The sequence below is a fragment of the Saccopteryx bilineata genome, chromosome 10 (genome assembly GCF_036850765.1).
Source record: "Saccopteryx bilineata isolate mSacBil1 chromosome 10, mSacBil1_pri_phased_curated, whole genome shotgun sequence".
Classification (NCBI taxonomy): Eukaryota; Metazoa; Chordata; class Mammalia; order Chiroptera; family Emballonuridae; genus Saccopteryx; species Saccopteryx bilineata.
Window position 1 is genome coordinate 46,054,617 of NC_089499.1, and position 20,216 is coordinate 46,074,832.

Sequence of the window (20,216 nt, forward strand, 5' to 3'; positions counted from 1 at the left end):
CCTTCCCACTGCTTTGTGAAGAGCCTGGGGGAAGCCAGCGTGGTGCAAGGAGACCAGGCACGAGGAGTGGGATATGGACAGTGGTGGGATTCAAACGATCTAACGAGCGATTCTCTGCCCTAGTGACTGCTTTGAGTATAAAAACATGATATATCGAAAGGTAGCTTATTATTTCATACATTTAATACTTAAATAAGAACAGTAAAAGAGGTACACAAAACTAGATTGTTATAAGAGTTTTAAAGTATTAGTGAAAAGATATTAAATAATACCTCACAAAAACAATAAAACTGTTATTTAAGATATTTCCATATGCTGCTGCTTCTTCTTCTTCTTCTTCTTCTTCTTCTTCTTCTTCTTCTTTTTGTGTGACAGAGACAGAGAAACAGAGAAAGGATCAGATAGGGATAGACAGTCAGCAAGGGAGAGAAATGAGAAGCATCAATTCTTCGTTGCGGCACCTCAGTTTTTCAATGACTGCTTTCTCATATGTGCCTTGACCAGGGTCTTCAGCAGAGCAAGTGACCCCTTGCTCAAGCCAATGACTATAGGCTTTAAACCAGTGACCATGAGGTCATGTCTATGATCCTATACTCAGCAACCCCATGCTCAAGCCAGCAACCCCATGCTCAAGCTGGATGAGCCCACACTGAAGCCGGTGACCTCCGTGTTTTGAACCTGGGTCCTCCACATCCCAGTCTGATGCGCTATCTGCTGTGCCAACATTGCTTCTCGATTGGCATCCTTACTTGCAATTTTTTTCACCTATGAATGGAATGAACATTACTACGGGTGCTTAGAATATGCTGCTTTGCAGATGAATATAAATTTGTGCTTTCTGTAATACATTGGGTGGCTGCCTAGGTGCCCACATTAGTGAGAACCTTGACTACAAGTGTCATTTTAGCAACCAATTTGCCAAACTCAATAAAAAATTAGGTATCGGTTCTATTGAACCAGCGTGAACCGGCTGAATCCCACCACTGGATGTGGATAAGAATGTTCCCAGAGAGACAAGACCATGTGTTCCTTTATCGCCTGGCTACTCAGTTGAACTACATTTCCCAGCTTCCTCTGCATTAGGAGGAAGTGATGTAAGCCACTTCTGGGCCTGGGTGTAAAAACCTTGCATATACTCTTCCAGGTTATTTCCCTCACACACTTCACCCCAAGGATTCATTGTATGACTCCAAGGCCTAGGGAATGGCAGAGATACTAGCTTGAATGAGCCTAGGTGAATGGATGGCTGTATGGAGCAGAGTACTACCATCTATCTCCCCAAATTAGTTATGACCCCTGATAGGCACAGATTCCCAGGCAGCCACTGTCCTCAGAAGGGGGACATGGCATTTACAGCAGTCCCTAGGCTAGTTTGGAAATCCATTTCAACCAGCTTAATCCAAAAGTATTGTTTAAGGCATCACAGAATCCAAGGGAAGGTTAAGCCAAAACCTAAAATCAGCACATAGCTGCCACTACAGTTTTCTCTGCATCTCTCATCTCTGCTTCTTGAGGACTGTCAGAAAGCAGAGGTGGGTGGTTGCCCACTCAGCATCCCTTCTCATTTGAAATAGCCCCAATTGTGTTTAGCAACGTGCTCAGCTAAAAAAAATACTCCTTCCCAGCTTCTTTGCTGCAAACATGAAACATAGTTTTGGTCAGTGACATGTAAGCAGGAATCTGCTGTGGGTTGTGAAAAGGTTTTTTGTTTTTAAATAAAAGGCATCAAACACAGCTGGCCTAACCCTTCTCCCCTTCATCCTTCCTTGAATGCAGATATGATGGCTGGAGCAGAGGCGGCCATCATATAGACATGAAAGAAAAGCAAGAAAATCACAGAATTCTAGCTCTGACTCCATTGAGTGACTGAACCAAAGCCCGTGGTCACCTCCCTCTAGATTTTTTATCATATGAGAAAAATGGCTTTATTTATTAAGCCATTGATAGGCAGATTTGTTTTGACTTGCAGGTGAAAGCTATCTTAACGGAGACCATTGCTCTCACTTTCACTGCAGCACATAAATGAAAACATAATCACCCTTGGCCCCTGAGTTTCATATATTAAAGCATATGAACTCAACCTTCTGAATCCCAGGTTCAAAAAAACGTTCCTGGATGGGGATTCATTGGCCCAGTTTAGATTGCTTATGCCTAGCCCGATCACTGCTGTTGGGAAGGCAGGTTATGACTGGTTCAGTTGATGCCAACTGCTAAACCAATGGGCAATGTGCCAGCACAGGAATAAGAGGAGTACCATTTGAATATGACAGTAAGAGAGCCTCTGAGCAGACTGATTATCAGTGTCTGCCACCCAGCTAAGGGCACTAATCAGCTCATTTCCAGTCACCCCTTCCAGCTTTCATTCATTCCACATTTATCACGCATTCACTGCGTGTGCTATTTGGTACTGGGCAGGGCAGAATTTGAACTGGGTTCACAATCTGGCCCCATTTCCACTGTTAGCCCCCAAGGGCAGCCTTGTACCGTATAACCAATGGACTCAGTTTATAGACTTGAGTTCAATTCTGGACTCTTCCTCTTACTGGCTGAACCAACTATTTCCCACTGTTCAATATCCTCCTCTGCAGCAGGTCGGGACTCCCTGCTGCTCTCAGTCCTCTCTCTGCTTTAGTGAGCCTCAGAGTCAGCAGACTGGATTCTCTTCCTCTCACCCTTCCACCTAGTCCTCCCTGTGTGACCTCAGGGCAGCTGCCTTGTTGCTCTGTACCCAACCCCCTTCTGTAAACCAAGGGGATAATCCTGACCTCCTAGGTTGTTGGAATAAGAAGATTCTTTTTTTTTTTAATTGGTTTTAGAGAGAGAGAGAGAGAGGAAGGGAGAGGGAGAGATTTGTTGTTCTACTTATTTATGCATTCATTGGTTGATTCTTGTATGTGGCTTAACCAGGGATTGAACTCACAACTTTGGCATATCCAGGTGGCTCTCTAACCAACTGAGCTACCCGGCCAAGGCAAAAAGAGTCGTAAGATAACTCTGGACCACACTGGAGGTGCTCAATACATCTTAAAAATAAACCTTTAATGGCCTCGAGGGATGTATGACAAGTCCTAGGCAGTTTCCTGCAGCTAGCTGCTCAGGAAGAGTGGGTACTGTGTGGGACCCAGGCCAGAGAGTCTGCTGGACCGGGACGAGCAGAGGGTGTCCCAGACCCCTGCCTTGGGTCTGTGTAAGCTTATGGGACTGGTTGGTAGATGTGGGTCAGTGGTACATGCCAGTCCCTAGGAGGACAGCAGAAAGCTGTCCTTGTCCATCTGAGGGCTGGCAGTCACCAGGGCCACATCTCCATAGGAGAGAGAAACCAAAGGCAACACACGGGTCTTGTCAGTGACAGCTGCTGGCCATGAAGAAAGGCTGACTGACCTTCTCTTGTCTCTCCCTGCCCTTCCCTGGAGCTGGGCGGGGCTGGGTGGGTGACAGCAGCTCTAATTCAGGTGTGTAAGTGTTCCCTGCACACTGCGAGGTCTTCCTCAGCTGCAGGCCGGGGGCTGTGTGGAAAACAAGCCCTTGCCCATTGCAGGCAGGTACCATCATCTTTCAGAGAAGGGCTCGCCCTGCCCTCAGAACACTCACTAATGGAGGGTAGAAAGTAGAGGCCAAAGCAGAATTACACCCTTTATCAGGATCTGCTAGGCATCGGGAAGTGTGACATATGCATTTGCATGTACACGGCATTATTGCTTACCAAGACCCTAGGAAAGAGAGGACCTGTCATTATCCCCATTTTACAGAAAATGAAACTGAGGCTCAGAGAGCTGAGCTGGCTTGCCCAGGGTCACAAAGTTAGGAAGTGGAACCTGGAATTCTAGATCCTGTCTGTTCAGCCCCAAAGAGTGGTCTCTTTCTCCTGCATGACAGTCTCCAGGGAGCAAGCCAAGTGTCAAAATAGCTTCATGGTGTCATGCAAAGCAGCTGGGTAGGGCACCAGAGAACCGCCCCTGGTTCCCCCAGAGTCCTTAAAGCCAGGCCTGGCTGTCTGCTTGAACTGCCTTTCCTTCCTCTCCCCAGCGGAGCTCTCCCTCTTCCTCCTCGTCTCTGTTCAGATGCTGCCTCCTCTGGGAAGCCTTCCTTTATTTCCCCACATTGGGACTCTTCCTCTCAGCTACCCCAGCCCTCTTTGTCTGAACTCATTGTCTGCCTCAGGAGACTTTCTGAGGCAGACTCCCGAGGACAAGACCATTTGTGTCGCACCCTCCACAATATCGTCAGGTGTAGCAAGGTGCGTTCAATAAACATATGCAGAATATATGCAATAAATGACTCTGACCAGACCTTCTCCCCCAAAAGTACAGACGTTTCTCTCAGGGGTGGGAACTACATCAGCAGATCAAGGGGAACAGGACAGGACAGACCTGGGGGTCCCAGGGACAGCTTCTCAGGAACCTATCCCCTACCCAGAGTAACACGTATGTGTTCCCAGAGCCCAAACCATTGGATTTTTTACTGCAGACTCACCCCGTGATTCATTCTTAGCCACTGGCATGCCTGTGCCTACCCAGAGGCCACAGGTCCTGGTGCTAAGTTTAGTGACTGCAAAATGTCCCCGTGAAATTCCAGGCAGAGCCAGGGGGCTGGTGGCACATTCCACAGAGCTTCATTGGGCCCTCCTGCTCTGTGCCAGGGCCTGAAGGGGAACCAAACGTCCTTTCAGTAAATAGCCTGGAAGGGCTGGTCCTCCCTCTCAGGGCCTTGACCAGCAGCCACAAAGCTTAAGGACAAAAATTTCCTTTAATGTCGGAAGAACATGGTGTGTAGGGAGGGGAGCCTGGAGGAGCCTTTGAATGATACACCGCAGTGAGAGAGGTCTTGTTGAGGGTCTGGGCAAACCCCCTCCCTGGGAGTCCTATTGACATGCTGGACAATCCGTACCTAGAATACACTCTCCAGCTAAGCCGTGAGGCCTGCTTCCTTGTGTCTTTGTAGGATATGGAAGTGTCCCGGCTCCACCTTTTGGGCCTCAGACCCTTCTGTCTCCTGCCCTGTGAAAGGCAGCCCCAGCCTTCTCTCTGCTCTGTAGCCCCCTTCAGATTTTCCCTATCTGCCCTGTTCTGCTCCTAGAGATGAGCCTGAGACCCCCCAAACAGGATGGAACAGAGATGTACAGGAGGAAGGCCCCTTCCTCTCTTCTGAGCATAATACAACAGTACACACATGAAGGCATTGTAGGGGATCTTAAGTTACCTTAAATTGTTGGTTTGGGTCCAGCTTATGGCCTGTTAGGATCTTTAGATCTTGTTCACATAAACATGCTCCCCAGAAAGGCCTCCTCCAGCCTGCATTAAAACAATTGGTTTCAGTCAATTCTTCCTGCACTTGGACCTTTCCAAATAGGAGAGACCATACTCCTCTGGTTCCATGTCAGAAACCTCAGTCTCAGGAACGGGGGTGTGGAGGGACTGTCAGACCATTGCTGTCTCCCCGGCATGAAGCGCAATGCTCCCTCCTCAGAGGGGCCACAGACATGGAGGAGGCTCTTTTTAAAAATGTGAGAAAAAAATTTAGAGACACAGAGAGAGAGAGGGGAGTACAAGGGTTTAAAGAATAATTTTAAATAATAAAGCAAGGCATTAAGTCAAATCCATGGGGAAGGGAAAGCAGTTTTAACAAATGGAAAAATGAGTATCAGGAAAAAAAAAGAATCTTAACTGCTACTCCACTCCATACACAAAAACCAATTGCAATATAATAACAATAATAATGGCAAGAAGAAACTTTGGGAGGTGATGGGCATTTCTGTGGCCTTGATGGTGGTGATGGTTTCATGCATATATACTTATCCTCAAACTCTTCAATGTTATACAGTGAGTATCTACAGCTTTCTAAATGTCAGAAAAATTAATTAGAAATGGATTACAGACATAAATGTAAAAAGCAGAGCCAAGAGTACACAAAGTCGTCTATGTTACATTGGGAAGACAGCGGTTTCTTGGTCAGGACATGAGTACTAACTTTAAAAGAAAAATATTGAAAAATTGGACTTCATCCAAATTTAAATTTTCTGCTCATTAAAAGGCACCATTATCAAAATTAACAGGCAATACAAAGATTGGAAGAAAACCTTCACTGTGTGAGTGTGTGCGTGTGTGTGTGCGCGCGTGTGGGTGTGTGTGTCTGACAAAGGACTTATCCTCAGAACATATAAAGAACTACAAATCAACAATAATGAGATGAAAACCCAATTATAAAAAATGCCAGGAGATTTGAAGAGATACTACAAAAGAAGATATACCAATGGCCAGTAAGCACATAAAACAGTGCTCAACACCAGGAAAATACAAAATATTAGAATTAAAATTATAACCAGATACCATTGTATACCCACCAATGGGGCTAAAATATTTACAAACTTACAATACCAAGTGCCATGAGGATGTGGAGCAACTGGAATCTCAGACTCTGCTGGAAGAAAATTTAAAATGTACAGACAGTTTGGGGAGGAACAGTCGGGACATTTTCTCTGAAATTAGGTAGCTAAGGAGATTTCAAAGTTACCTTGCATTAAGCATACACCTAGAGAATGTCTCAATCATTTCACTCATAGCTATTTATCCAAGAGCAACAAAAACATATGTTAATACCAAAACTTGTGTGAAAATGTTCAGAGCAGCTTTCTTCATGTTAGCTCAAACTGGAAACAACCCAAATGTCTATCACCAGGGGAGTGGATAAATAAACTGTGGGACATCCTCACGATGGAATACTACCTGAAAATGAAAACATGTCAACTACTGGTGACAACGTGGGTGAACCTCCAAAAGAGTACACCCAGGGGTCCCCAAACTTTTTACACAGGGGGCCAGTTCACTGTCCCTCAGACCGTTGGAAGGCTGGACTATAAAAAAAAAAACTATGAACAAATCCTTATGCACACTGCACATATCTTATTTTAAAGTAAAAAAACAAAACAGGAACAAATCCAATATTTAAAATAAAGAACAAGTAAATTTAAATCAACAAACTGACCAGTATTTCAATGAGAACTATGCTCCTCTCACTGACCACCAATGAAAGAGGTGCCCCTTCTGGAAGTGCGGCGGGGCTGGATAAATGGCCTCAGGGGGCCGCATGCGGCCCGCGGGGCCCTGGTTTGGGGACCCCTGGAGTACACCAAGGAGATGAAGCCAGACCCAAGAGAGTACATCCTGTGCAAATCCGTCAATGTGAAAGCTGACCTATAGTGAAAGAAATCAGAGCAGACATTATCTCCGGGGACAAGAAATGACTGCAGAGGGGTACAAGGGAAGTAAGTGTCTAGGGTGCTGCAAATGTTTCATATTTTACTCAAGTGACAATTACAAGGAGTGAATACAAATGTAAAAATGAATTGAAGTAAAAACTTACAATTTGTGCAATTTATTCTATACTAATTATATGTGCCTTTGGCAAATATATATATCTTAAAAAATAAAAATTCTAGCCTGACTGGTTGTGGTGCAGTGGATATGGGATGCTGAGGACCCTGGTTTGAAACCCTAAGGTTGCCAGCTTGAGTGCGGGCTCACCAGCTTGAGCACGGGCTCACCAGCCTGAGCGCAGGGTTGTTTGAGTGTGGGATCATAGACATGACCCCGTGGTGGTTGGCTTGAGCCCAAAGTTGCTGGTTTGAGCACAGGGTCACTCACTCAGCCTAAGCCAAGATCAAGGTACATATGAGAAACAGTCAAGAAACAACTAAGATTATGTACCTATGAGTTGATGCTTCTCATCTCTCTTCTCCCTCAGTCATTCCCCTCCTCACCTCCTCTCTCTCTCAAAAAAAAGAAAATTTTGATAATTTCTAAAAAAATTAAATAATTAAAATTCAAAAATAATTTGTATTATTCCTAATACTTTAATAATAATACAGCAAATTGTGCATTTCCATTACCCTGCTCAAGAAATAGAACATGGCCTGACCAGGCATTGGCACAGTGGATAGAGTGTAGGACTGGGATGTAGAGGACCCATGTTTGAGACCCCGAGGTTGCCAGTTTGAGTATGGGCTCATCTGGCTTGAGCGTGGGCTCACTAGCTTGAGTGCAGGGTCACTGGCTTGAGTGTGGGATCATAGACATGACCCCATGGTCGCTGGCTTGAGCCCAAAGGACTCTGGCTTGAAGCCCAAGGTCACTGGCTTGAGCAAGGAGTCACTCGCTCTGCGGTGGCCCCCTGGTCAAGGCACATATGAAAAAGCAATCAATGAACAACTAAGGTGCCTCAATAAAGAATTGATGCTTCTCATCTCCTTCCCTTCCTGTCTGTCCCTATCTGTCCCTCTCTCTGTTTCTCTCTCTGTCTCTGTCACAAAAAAAAAAAGAGAAAAAGAAATAGAGCATAACCACTATGTTAGACCTTCGCCTTTTTCTCTCTCCCTCAGAGATGAACACTAGATGGAATTGTGTGTTGATTATTCCTTTGATTTTCTTCTAAATTGTACCAGCTCTACCCATCTCTTTAAATAGTTTACTGTTTAGTGTGTCTGTTTGGGCACACCATATAAATGCAATCATTCTGCCTGTATTTTTCTGAGACTTGCTTTTTTTCACTCACCCTGTGTCTCTGACATTCATTCATGTGCATAACTGTAACTTGTTCATTGTCATTACTGCATAGTATTCCGGTGAGGAACTATAGGACAATTTTTCATTCTGCTGATAGGGTTATTTCTAGATTGGGGCAAGTGGAGCTTGTGTATATCCTCTGGTGGACCTGGGTACAAGTTCTTCTAGGGTAAAAACCCAGGACAGGAATTGTTGGGTTATGGCAAATGCATGTCTTTGACTTATAAAATAATAACAGCTTTATTTGAAATTACTGGATAGTTTCCAAAGTGAACATGGACAATTTTATAATTTACAATGTCACAGCAAAGGATTAAAATTCCATATCCTCACCAAACCTTGGAATTATTGGGAGTTTTAAATGATTGAAAATAAAGATAAGAACCATAAACTCAGATGCTTTGGAGGACATTGGAGTAACCAGAGATTGGCCTGAGGATAGCAGGGAAAGGTGAGGACTGCAGCAAACCGGGACACACGAGTCCTGTCTCAGATCAATGACCTCAGCTCTGCTCCCTGAGCATGGTCTGCATGGGGAGTGCAGACCCAGGGCTGCCAGAGTTCTGGAGTGTTCCAAAGATGCCAGAAATTCATATTTTTATATATCTGATTTTGGAATATTAGTAACGATGTCAGGTTTGTTTAAAACACTGTATTGTACCAAGTATATTTGTGGGCCAAGCCCAAACTCTCCTAGTGATTTTTTATTATTATTATTTTTTATTTATTTATTTATTTATTTACAGAGACAGAGAGAGAGTCAGAGGGATAGACAGGGACAAACAGACAGGAATGGAGACAGATGAGAAGCATCAATCATTAGTTTTTCGTTGCGTGTTGCGACTTCTTAGTTGTTCATTGATTGCTTTCTCATATGTGCCTTGACTGTGGGCCTTCAGCAGACTGAGTAACCCTTTTGCTGGAGCCAGCAACCCTGGGTCCAAGCTGGTGAGCTTTTTTTTGCTCAAGCCAGATGAGCCCACGCTCAAGCTGGCGACCTCAGGGTCTCGAACCTGGGTCCTTCCACATCCCAGTCCAACGCTCTATCCACTGCGCCACCACCTGGTCAGGCTCTCCTAGTGAATTTATTTCATTAAAAGTCCATGCAGCCTGACTGGTGGCGGTACCATGGATTGAGTGTCAGCCAGGAACACTGAGGGCCCCGGTTCAAAACTCCAAGGTTGCTGACTAGAGTGCGGGTTTGTTGGCTAGAGCGCGGGTTTGTTGGCTTGAGTGTGGGCTTGCCAGCTTGAGCCCAAAGGTTGCTGGCTTGAACTCAAGGTCACTGGCTTGAGCAAGAGGTCACTGGCTCAGCTGAAGCCCCTTAGTCAAGGCACATATGAGAAGCAATCAGTAAACAACTAAAGTAAAGCAACTATGAGTTGATGTTTTTCATCTCTCGCCTCCCCACTTCCCTTAAAAAAAAAGTCAATGCAATAGAATTTATAGCTACTGGCACTTATTGGAACTTTGACAAGTGACCACCACTCTCTGTGACTTATGTGGTTACGTGCTCTATAGGTTGTTATGCCTTACTGGCAGGAGTGCAGCATTCTTCCATCTGCTTTATTACTCAGAAAGCTGTTCTCCAGAAGTCCTGTTGCCTCAGAGGGATAAGGGTAATGAGTGCTTCTCTCATCTGTTGTGTAGTTAGACCTTACTCATTGCAAGCTACTTATGGAAATCTCTCCCTCCTTCGTCCTTGCAACCCCTCCTGTACCTTGTTCTCCACTCAGCAGGCAGATGGAGCCTTTCAAAATAGGAATCAGATGATGTCACTTCCTTTGCTGGAACTCTTCAATCCACCCCCATCATGCTCAGAGAGTCCAGACTCTTGACCAAGGGGTCCTTCATTGCATCTTTGCCATACACTCTGCTTGCCTTTCAACCCATCCAACTCCCACTCAGTCTCCACTCAGGATGTTTGCACATGCTGTGCTGTCTGCCTGGATCTCCCCTTCCTCTGATCTTTCCATGGCTAATGACTTCTTAGCCTCCAGGTCTGGCATACATGTCACCTTCCCAGAAAGGCCTCCCCTGATCACTTATTTAAACAGCAAATCACTTCCTGACACTCCCACTCACAGTCCTCTGGGCAAGTCATTCTTTGCACATACTTCTGCAATCAGCTTACACATGTGTTCATACTGCTGACTACCTTCCTACCCCGGGGTCAGTTCCCTAAGGGACAGGGACCTGGCACTACCATGTCTCCAGCCCCTGCTGTGGGGCCTAGTGAATAAGTAGCTTTTGAATGAGTGGATGTGTGAAGCCCTTATCATGTGCAGGACTCTGTGCTAGGGGCCGTAGTGGAGTGAGACAGTGAATAACTGTGGCCCAGGCTTCAGAGAGACAGGACCTAGGAGAAGAGGCCAAATCATCCACAGTACAAGACAGGAAATGTTGTACACAGACAGGGGTGCAGTCATGATGTCCTGATATGGCTGGGTTGGCTGTTTGCAGCTGGCATCTGTTCCAATTGGTTGCTGTGACAGTTGTTAAATATTTTAATTTTCTTCCCAGGATAGAGCTAGAGGTGAGATCACAGTCTAGCAGAGCAGAAATGACTTAGGGGCAGTGCACACAGGATGCAGGGTTGAAATCCCAGCTGTGTGGGCTTGGGAAGCCTCAGTGTAGACAAGGGACGGATAGCCCCCACTCGCAGAGTTGGGGAGAATCAGCACCATCCTGTGTGCGACAGAAATTGATTAAAGCTGCAGTGCATTTGGTGGCGCCTGGCCAGGTGATGCAAGGTCAGGAGGTTGGAGTGGAGTCTAGGGACATGGTAGGGTGGGGGACAAGGGGGTGGGTGCCTTCCTAGCAGATAGGAATGAATTGAAGCGAGGTAAGCAGGTAGGATCAGGAGCAGAGGCCTGAGACCCAAGAAGAAGCCAGGGCACCTAGGTTTTCCACAGGCCTTGTGGTGTCCTGTCTGCCCTCTGACCCTATTGGGACTTAATTAAAATGCTCTCCTCTAGGTACTGAACGGGTTTCCTCTCTGAGCTTGAGCTGCTGCCATTCCTGTGGGCTTTCCTGGGGGAGATAAGGGGTTCCCATCCCTGTGAAATCTCCAATGGATCAGGTGACCTCTTTGCAGGCTCCATGACCTCTGGGGGCTACCCCTGGAGGCTGTGTGCAGGAACACGCCTGGGAAGGCAGTAAGAGGACTATAGTTATTCCAAGGGACATGCCATATCCCAAGCCATGCAGAAACCAGGTTCAGAGAGGTTAACTGAGTTGCCCAGGACTTCATAACAACAACTATGGAGACTTGGACCCAGCTTTTCTGACAGCAGGCCCTAGAGTCATGATACAGGGCACCAATTATGTACTAGCCACTGTGTGGTAATTTACATGAGCAGGTGTTAACACCTCTAATCCTCGTGACAACCTGTGAAGCGGTAGAGCAGTTATCTTAATTTTTCAGAAGAGAAGTCTGAGGGTCAGAGAGGTTAAGGAAAAGGTGGTAAGTAGTTGAATCAGAATGATAATAACATTTGTAGTAATGGTAGTGGCAGCAGTGCTTGCTGATATTTATGTAACAATTACTCTGTGCCTGGCGCTGTCCCAAGTGCTTCGAATATATTATTATCATATTTAATTCTCACAGGCACCCTTTGAGATATATGCTGTTTTTCTCCCCATTTTACAAATCAGGAAATGAAGGAAGTGAGACATTTAGATCTGGTTCCTGCACCAGTGTTGCATGGTGCCGCTCCGTGAGCTCGGAGGCAGGCAACCCATACCTGTTCTGCTGCTCTGGAGGACGCCGCTGAAGATGTGCAAACCAAGGTCAAAAATGCTGTGGGACGGGGCCCAGGATGGCCTGTGCCCCTTGCTTTCCATGCTGGGCAAGGGAAGTGTTCATGTTACATAACCAATCTGACCCCCAACTGGTGGATTTTGTAGTCTAGGTGGTAAGCAGGTACCCGCTGGGGTACAGAAGGAGAGTTTGGCCCATAATGTATCAGGGGTTTAGCTTTTCCATTTAGTCTGAGCCTTGAATTCTGGGGGCTCTTCAGAGCCCGGTCCTGCCCTGCCCTTGCCCTTGGAAGGTGGTGACCTCCCCTGAGCCCAGGCTGGGCACAGCAAGGAGCTGCCTGGCAGCCAGCTAAGTTGAAAAGATTGCTCTAATTAGTCTAATAGGTGCGCTCTGCAGTGTGTGCCTGGCCCAGCCCCAAAACTGCAGGTTCCTGTCCCCCACCAGGGCCCAGCGGGCCTGGCTGCTTGGTGGGAAGCCTGGTGCCTGCCAGGCTGGGTCTGCCATGGGCCCTTCCTTCCTTCTTTCCTCTTAGTAGACATTTACTGAGCACCTAGTGTTTGCCAAGCACACTCTGCCTTGGGGTCCAGACTCTTGGTGTTATTCTCTTAGTTCTATTTCTTCAAGCTCTTGGGGTGAGGGCAGCCTCCTTTCTTCCCATCTGCTGTGTTAGAGAGAAGGGCTCTGACAGCTCTGGGTTTGAATCCAAGACTGCCATTTACTTGCTCACTCTATAACCTCAAGCCAGTTGCTTCCCATTCTGTAAAATGGGCTGACAACTCAGCCCATTCAGGGTTTGGCTGTGAGGGCCCCTCCCAAATTAAACTAAAGTTTCACCTCCTCCAAGAAACCCACCTGGGCTTCTGAATCCCCAGTCTTAAATGGCTTCACCCTGCTGGTCTCTTGTCTGCCCCCATCGTGTACTGGGAAACATCAGGGTGGAAAGGTTAGAAGTGATTGTTGGGCTCAACCACTCCCTTCACATACTGCCCAGGGGAACCAAGACCTCTGGGGGGACTGGCATGAGATAACACAGTGAGCCAATGGCCAAGTCTGTGCCAGAACTGGGCCTTAGGACTTCCCCTCCAGTGCTCTTCTCCAAACAGGGCTTTCCTGAGGCAGCTCAGCTGATGGTGAAGATGATGCCTTGGAAGTTTGATGGAACTGAGCTTGAATCCCACCTGTACCACTTACCAGCTGGGGAGATTGGACAGGTCATTTCTTCTTGCTGGGCCTCAGTCTCTGCCTCTGTAAATGCGGATAATAATTACATTGTTGTTAAGATATTTCTTGCATCTCAGAAGAAGCTGGGGATTTGAGATTCACTTTATCCCTCTGGGCCTTGCCTGGGAATAGATACTCCCTCTTCCAGGAAGCCGGAGGTGACACCGGTCATGGTGAGTGTGGGAGAGAGCGTGGGCTCTGGAGCCAGACTGTCCTGGTTCACAGTTTGGCTTTGTTCCTTGCCAATTGTGTGACTTTGGGTAAGTTACTTAACCCTTCTGTGCTTCAGTTCCCCATCTGCTAAAACAAAGTTTTCACAGAAACTTTCCTTGTTGAAGATGAAATGCGTTAATATTTGTGAAATGCTTGCAACAGGGTCCGATGCAAGGCGTACAGGTTAAATAAAACACAAATGCCTGCCTTGTGCTCCTCACCCTGATGAGAACACTGAGGGGGCTTTAATGCCTTCCTTCCTAGAGAATTCACGGGGTAGTTGCAGAGCCGATGAGACAGAGGCCCTGGCCCAGCACCCTCAGCCATCTCTCTGGAGGAAGGTAGATTCTGGGCTGGACAAGGGATATCCTCGGCAGCAGTCCCTGAGTGAACAGAGAAAAAAATCAGAATATTTGTGTCCCCTCATGATCCTTTTAAAAATTTAAAAATTTTGAGTATGGTTTTTATAACCTCCATAATATGCTAGCTCAGTGGCATGTCTATACTTTATAAAAAAAATACACATCTTTGGGAGCTGTGTTTTCATCCAAGTTTTGGAGACCATTTGACCTAAAATAATAACAATCATAAGAAAACACTTTGAGGGGACAGTGCTAAAACTGAATTAATACACCCAGCCCCACACGGCCGTCCCTGGCCTGTGCAAGCTGCACCCTCCAGACTTGTGTCTTTTTCTCCTCCTCTAGGCTCCTCTTTGCCGTCTTTCCCAACACAGGCAACCCTTCTAAAGTGTGGAATGCCAGCTACTTTGTGTGCATTCTGCGAAATGAGCATGCTTCTATTCTTCAGTAAACTTGTTCACAGCAGGACATTCATACAGAAAAGGTCAAAACCGACATAGGGGCAGCTTTAAGAATTTTCACAACCTGAACACACTGTCCCCCAGCTCAGGAAGCAGAATAGAATGGGTTCTCCATACGCTCCCCCAGGTCCTTCCCAGGGGGCCACCCTCTTGAATTCTGGCACTGTCGAGTCCACTTAGCTGTGCTTGAACTTTATACGAATGGGGCCAGGCACTGTCTACCCCTCTGCATCTGGCTCCTTTCGCTCAAAGCACATCTGTGAGATCCATCCATGTTGGTGGAGATTTCATCCACCCTCTTTGTTGTCTAGAACGCCTGCGTAGGTAACGACCACCGTTGTTCTGTGCCCATTCTCGCTGGGCGTGGGGTGTTTCCAGCTCGGAGCTGTTACAGGGCTGCACATTCTTGAACAAAATTTTTGGGATTCATAGGACATATCTCTGTTGGGTAAATAGCTATGGGTAGGATTATCGGGTCCTGGTGTATGTGTTTGTTCAGCTTTGGTAGATTCTGCCGGAGCTTTCCAAAATGCCTGCACCGTTTGGCACTGCCCCCAGCAATGTCAGAGAGTCCTGGCCCTCCACATCGTTGCCAGCTTGGTGCTGTCTTCCTCATCACAGCCATTACAATGGGTGCACCTGGATTTGCGATTTTTGTAAATGATGTTGCCTCACAGTTTTCTTTTTCTTTCTTACTCTTCCCCCCCCCCCATGCTTCCTCTGCATCCCTCCAAATAGCTGGAAGCAATAGGTCCCCATTTGTTAAACACTTTACCTATGCCAGACCTGAGAGCTTAACTCTACATCTCTTACCTCATTTAACCCTCGCTACCACCCGATGAGGGAAGTACCATTTTACAGATGAGGAAACCGAAGCACAGAGATGGCAATACCTCTCCCCAGGCCCAGCTTACCATTTCAAAGTGAAAACCTTTAGTGTGACTTAGGGATGTTTTGACCCGATCCCTCCTTTGCCTAAAGTAACCAGGATTGGGCTGGGAAAATGGTGTCTGAGGAACTACAGAAATGTGCATTCTTGAAAAAGGAGGCATGGCTGGGCCTGCAATCAATGTCCTGATCCTGGGAAATCCTAGTCCTTCCCCGGCCTCAGTCTTCCCAGCTGTAAAATGACAGTGTCCGGTGTAGGGCACAAATAAATGCTGTTTGCGGCATTAAATGACACACGACTGCGTATCAAGCCCCTACGATGCGCCAGGTGATCTTCACTTATTATCTCAATTAATCCTCACAAAGTTCCTCCAAGTTATTTTATGAAAATTTCCCTATTATAGCCAAGGACACTGAGATTCAGAGAGATGGACATACTTGGGCAAAGTCACATCATGGAGAGTAAAGCCAGGATTTGAATTCACATGATTCACTGAAGTGCCCACTCTTCTCAAGACCCCTCTATTTGGGGCTCAGCTTTGCAGAAGCTACAAGACCGCACAGGTATTGGAATGTATTTTTAAATAAGAAAGATTATTACTCTTTCCCTCCGCAAATAAAGAGGGAGCAAAATGTTAACTACAGGATTACGCTATGACCCAGCAATTCTAATCTAGGCACACACACAAAAGAAACGAAAACGTATGTCCACAACGCATTTGTGCATGAGTGTTCATAGCAGTATTATTATAACAACTAAAAAGTAATTAAAAACTAGTGTCCATCAACTGATGAATGTACAAACAAAATGCAGTATATCCATGCAATGGAACGTTATTCAGCAACTGAAAGGAATATAGTGCTGACACATGCCACAGCGTGGATAAACCCTGAACTCGTTAGGCTAAGTGAAAGAAGTCAGCCACAAAAAGCCACAGATTGTATGATTCCATTTATGCAAAATATGCAGAATTGGCAAATTCATTGAGACAGAAAGTAGATTAGTGGTCATCCAGGGCTGGGGTCAGGGAGGTAGGGATGGGGAGTGACTGCTAATGGGTGCAGGGTTTCTTTTTGGAGTGATGAAAATGTTCTAAAATTAGATTGCGGTGATGGTTGCACAACTCTGTATGCTAAGAAATGCTGAATTGCACATTTTATATGGATAAAATGTGTGGGATGTGATTATATCTCAATAAAGCTGTTTTTTTTTAAAAAAAAAACACACCACAAAACTAAAAGTAAGTGGCTGAACATGAAGTGTGGTGGACAGGACACCTTCTGAGGGTTTTCTGCAAGCATGGCACTGCCTCACGCCACAGCCTGCCGCTTCAACTGGTCAACATGCCCTTTGCCAGCCTGTGTTGCCAACTGTTTTGAGCGCATAACAAAGGGTCATCAGAATGAATTTGGCATCCAGGCTTTGCTACTCTGTGGCCTTGTTTGCAGGAGAAATTCTTGGCCATCTTCCTTGTTGTTTTTTTAGGTCCCCAAATCATCTCTGCGGTTCATTCATTCTTTTGTTTATTCATCAAGCATTTATTGAGCACCTACTGTGTGCCAGGTTCTGTGCTGGTCGTGAGACAAACATGATCCAGTCCCTGCCTCAAGGAGCAAACATTTTATCAGGGAAACAGACCCAGAAAGGATCAAGTATGACCTGATATGACACATCTAGTTGTGCATTGGACGACTGCTTACTGAGTAGCTGCTACACGCCAGGCCTGTGCTGGGGCTGGGCTGCATAGCCGTGACTTGGGTGCAGAGGCTGCAGCTGTGCTGTCCGGGTTTAGGTCCTGGCTCCTCTGCTGACCAGCTGTGTGAATCTCTCTTTAAAATGAGGATGAATATAGAATCTACATTGTAGAGCTATTGTGAACCTTAAATGATTCAATACATGTGAAGTGTTAGGCACAGTGCCTGGTCCCCACTGTGGACCAGGAAAGCATCAGCTTTACCACCATCGTTACAGTGGCACTAGTTGTGATCAGTCTGGGGGAAGCAACGGGGCTGTGGGTTCCAGTGTGGAGGAGACTCTGAACTAGTCAAGTGATGGGTGGGCAAAGGGCATGACAAGTAGAGGAGACAGCATGGGCAGAGGCCTGGAGCACACTGGCCATGGGCTGAATGTATAGAAGAGGTAGTCTCAAGGATGAGAGATGGGATAGGTCCTGGACCCCTGCAGCTCCTGGTTCTCTTTGCTTGACCCTGTGTCTGCTTGGGGTAGGGTGGGGGGGTCTCCTTCCGGGTCCCAAGCAACCTCACAGTGTTGATCTCAGGGGAGACCTCTTGAGCCAACTCAGAGAGAAAAGGCAGCGTACATGGGTAGCGTGGCTTGGAACAGAGCTCGATGCCAGCTGCTAAGGGTCAAGGCAGGTGGCAGGTATAGGCTTCATGGGTTTCCCTCACTCTCTGAAGTAGGTATATCCCCAATTTTACAGATGACAAAACTGAGGCTCTTGGAAAGGGATCACTTGGCCAAGGTCACCCAGCCAATCAAACCCAAATCCATGTCACTGAATCCCACATTCTTAGAACCAGGGCAGAGGGCAGTGACTTTGGAGGCTGAAGGCTTGACAGAGTCAGAATTAATCAAGCCTTGTGTTTGTTAAACTGGAGTTAGACTTCCCGTGAGCCCCAGAAAACACCTCTCCCTCCCTGGACCTCAATTTCCTTATCTGCAAAATGGAAGCAGCAACACTAAACTCACCTCCCCACCACCCCCACCCCGCCCTGGGGTGGTGAGATGCATTTGAAAGTGCCAGGCACCATCCAAGTGTCCCGGACAGACACACTCTGCCATATGACCTCAAGCAAAGCCTTCTGCTTTCTGGGCCTCAGGTCATAGATGGTGAAATGTGATTTCTATGTCACTGGATTGACTTGGGCTTGAACTGCCGGAGTTTCAGGGTTACTATCTGAAGGTAGAGCATGCAAGCTAACTGGGAGTGTGGTTGCCAGATTTTATAAATAAAAATAAAGAATGCCCACTTAAATTTGAATTTTGGGTAAACAACAAATACTTTTTCAGTATAACTATGTTTCACACAATATTTGGGACATACTTATACTAAAAAATGGACTTGTTTATCTGAAATTTCAATTTAACTGGCCGTCCTGTGTTTGATCGGCACCCTTGGTCGGGGTAGAGTGAATGTCCACCTATGAGGCACTGGTCTGCGTCTCTCCTCACCAGGAAAACAGGGGCCTGTGAAGCCAGAAGTTTTATGGGTGGGGGTAGAAAAGTCAGCATCCTCCCTACTTCTGTTCTTGTTTTGAAACCCACCCCTATCCTTGGCCTAGCACTGGCTCCATCAATTCTGGAAGCTGAGAGAGGTGTGATGTAAGACCAGCCTTTATCTGATGGGCAAGTTCAGAATGGCTGTTTGGGTGTTAGAGGCCAGGGTGCTGGTGGGCGGGGCAGGGAGCCCCCAGGGCCTTGGCAGGCTCTGGACCCCAAATTATCTGTGCCATCCCCCTCCCACTCGCCACTTCCTCACTATGATCGGAACCCAAAGAGCACCCTGGGTTTGAGGACCACCCGCCTCTCAGGAAACACCATGCCCCGGACTTAGTCTGCAGCTTGCCTGGAACCTCTGAGCTCCATGGGAAAGGGGCCTTTCCCCCTTTGGGTGTTGGTTTCCCCTACCTGGGAACAAGGGTAACTCCTCTGACCACTCCTGCTGGGGAGAGGATTTTCTAAGCCCTCCAGCACAGACTTGGAGCACAGTGGTCTGTTTCCTGTCGACTTTTCTCTGTCCAGCCACACTGCCCGGGGCCCCATTCTAAAGGCAGAAATAAAGTATCACTAAAGGGACTAAGATATAAACCTTTTCCATTCTTCTGCTTATATCTCTCTCTGACTCTTTGTCTCTCTCTCCCCTCCCCCACTCCCAACTCCTCTAACTCTCCTTCTCAACTTGTCATGCTATTTTGTATTCATTACTTAATGTCATAATTCCCTTGGGTATGGGGACACTCAGGAGAGACCCACGCCAGCAACTAGGCCTCACCCCACAACTCAGCACTCCTGTGCCCACTGAGTTCCAGGTGCCTTCCCACGGCCGTGCTCCAGACAGCAGTGAGAGACCAAGCCAGGCCTCTCCTTTTCCCTGGCCTGCTGCCCCAACCCATAGTGACAGGCAACCCACAAGGATATGGTACCCTTTGTGCTGGGTAGAGTCCCTCCATACTAGGTACAGTACCTTGATTCCTCTGCCGGAATAACACAGCAGATGCCTACCGGTGCTGCCGGCTTGGGTGATGATACCCACTGCCTTGTCCTTCTCTGAGATGCTGCAGGCCTTCAACCTCGACTCTGTCTGTGCCTGGGTGCTCGGTAGAAGGCAGCAAGGGTCACTGGGCAGGGCCTCCGGTGCGAGGGAGCAGGGTCATGGAGGGACCTTTAATGTCATGGAGCAGCAGTAAGAGGCAGGGCCACATGCCAGCCATGGTCCAAGCCACCAATACATGCTCCATTGTCCCATTGGACAATACATTCAAAGATAAAATTCTGAATTTTAAGGCAGCAAGTGGGAGTGTTATACCCCAAGTGCAGGGCTCTTTGGAGCCATTGCTCTGGTCTCACAGCTGTGAAGGCAGCCTGTCCTGCTCCCTCCTGCTTCATGGCCTTTGCACGGGCTGTTCCCTATGCTTGAATGCTCTCCCCTCCCCACTCTCCCCAGTTCACAAACAAGAGCCTCAGTGCCTGCTTGGCTTCGCTTCCCTGAGAAGCCTGCGTTGTTCCCTC

At 47.0% G+C, this 20,216-nt stretch overlaps 1 long non-coding RNA gene across 1 annotated transcript; it reads right to left on the minus strand.

Annotated features, from left to right (window-relative positions):
• Positions 1–215: 215 nt before the first annotated feature.
• LOC136314569 (uncharacterized) lies at positions 216–20,041 on the minus strand. Its single transcript, XR_010727333.1, has 4 exons — positions 19,672–20,041; positions 13,513–13,566; positions 5,200–5,291; positions 216–765 (listed from the first exon to the last, which is right to left on the minus strand). It is a non-coding gene; the product is annotated as an uncharacterized lncRNA (long non-coding RNA).
• Between the last annotated feature and the right edge of the window lie 175 nt (positions 20,042–20,216).